This window comes from Porites lutea, chromosome 1 (genome assembly GCF_958299795.1).
Source record: "Porites lutea chromosome 1, jaPorLute2.1, whole genome shotgun sequence".
Lineage (NCBI taxonomy): Eukaryota > Metazoa > Cnidaria > Anthozoa > Scleractinia > Poritidae > Porites > Porites lutea.
In genome coordinates this window covers 26756753-26758797 of record NC_133201.1, presented here as the reverse complement: position 1 = coordinate 26758797, position 2045 = coordinate 26756753, and positions in this window count along the sequence as shown.

Genomic DNA, 2045 nt, shown 5'->3' with positions numbered 1-2045 from the left:
ATAACCATACCCAGTAACGATGGAAAAATAAAAATTAACTGAACTAAAAATGAACTACAACATATACAAAATCAAAATCTGATAACACTACCTCTCTAGGGACACAATGTTGTAGCATAAGTTAATTCAGTCTTGAAGACATCTACATTAGTCTTCCAAATTTTCAACAGTCTCAGCTACCTAATATTTTGAACATTAAATATCAAGGTAGCTTGTGTTGCAGGTGTATTCTTACCGTGGTTAGTAACATTTGCGAAGCAGCTCTAATATCCTTGTTCTGGGCCCTGATGAACTAAATGAATTACCAGCATTTTGAGTTCCCCTTCAACATGATTGGCAAATGGACAATGGCATTTTTAACAGTCCAGTCCTGGCATGTTCTCTAATCCTGATACACACACAGGGGGCCCAGAACTAGGATTTTGCCACTGTTTTGCAGATGGACTTAACCCAGAGTTTAGTTCTATCTGTGGCACAGGCTAATATCAAGGGTGTTGGTTTAGTATTACATTAGCAGAGACAAAATCTGAGTTAGAAGCAACCAAAAGGGTAAATTTTCTCTTGGTCTTTAAATGCATTATTTCATAATATAAGGGACAAAAAATCAATGGTTCCTGCATTTCTTTTTCCAAAAAATAAAACCCTAAAAGTAGAGTATTTCAATACATCTCTGTAAAATACTGTGAGCTGGTTTGCAGCAAAAACTTTATATTGAAATGTCTCTTTTTTTCATAATTTGAAAACAAACATTTAAGTAATTATTAAATTTAAAACATCTAAAATCACTTATCGATATCGCACATTATGGAAATGACGATCCCCATTGTATGTCTTGGCAGTTGCTCTGCCAATGTTTGTCCCCACACGTTTGGCTAAGAGGATGTTTTTCCAATTGAATTCAAAACAAAAAGTTTGTAGTTCTCGCCGTATATATATTGCTCCTTTTCTGTCTCAGTCAAACAAAACACTTCCAAATACTTTCTTCGCTAGTGAACCGTACTCTCTTATCCATGGTCTCTCTAGAAACTTTCTAGTCGGGTTGATATCATGAGTGCATTTATGCACCAGCAGAAACAACTAAGCTTAGCTTCAACCAACCTCGCTCGGTCTGTTCCACGCGGCAGCGTTTACGCTCTTAGCACAAAAGGAAGCATTATGCGTCATGTTTAAACCGGTGGCAGTACCAGGTGTAAACTTTTCCATTATTATGTCAGAAATTTCCATTTAAAAGGAGATCTTTAAACGAAAACGCGAGGTACAACATTCTATCCGCCATTTTGCTTCTCCCAGAATTCCACTGCAGTCGCAAGCTAATTTCCATGGTTTCTCGGTCCCGCCCTCTCCCCGCCTCCAGACCAGTTAGTCACGTGATCAAAACACACTACTTTCTGGGCGGCCATAACGTGGAGGAAAGAACAGTATTATTTCGCTTTTCTACGTTCTTCATCAATAATGGTCGATTACATCAAATCGTTTGACAGGGAGCAATCACGACAACATAAAACAAAGAGCAGTATTACGCACCTTCGATGTACAAAGCTTGAATTTCTGTCTGGAAGGAAAGACCTAAAGAGACGACTGTACAAGCTGAGCTAAGTGTTCAAGTTTATAAGAGTGATTGTGTTTCTGTCAATGATAGATGGATATAATTCGACGGTAAATACAGATCAGAGGTTGTGTGCTGGAGAAAAAACTTATCATTAGTTGCTCTTAAAATCTGGGTCGGTAATTTACATGGACACTTTTTTCGATTGACCTTTAGATTTGTTTTAACTACCAGAAAATTTAGATTAATGTTGTGGCAGCAATAATTGTTTTTTTTTTTCTCCCTTCAACCTACTTGTATTGATCTTAGTTAGTTGAAATGTCTTTCAATGTTGGACTCTCACAAAGCAGTAGAAAAGAGTTTTAACTATATTTTGTTCATGGTGCAAAGAAAGTCAGCTTTACAGCTTGCCTAGCATACACTAGCCTGAAAGCCATGTTTTAACTAACCCCAATTTTTTTTATGAATGGGACTGATTACAGTTCTTCTGTAATCTGAA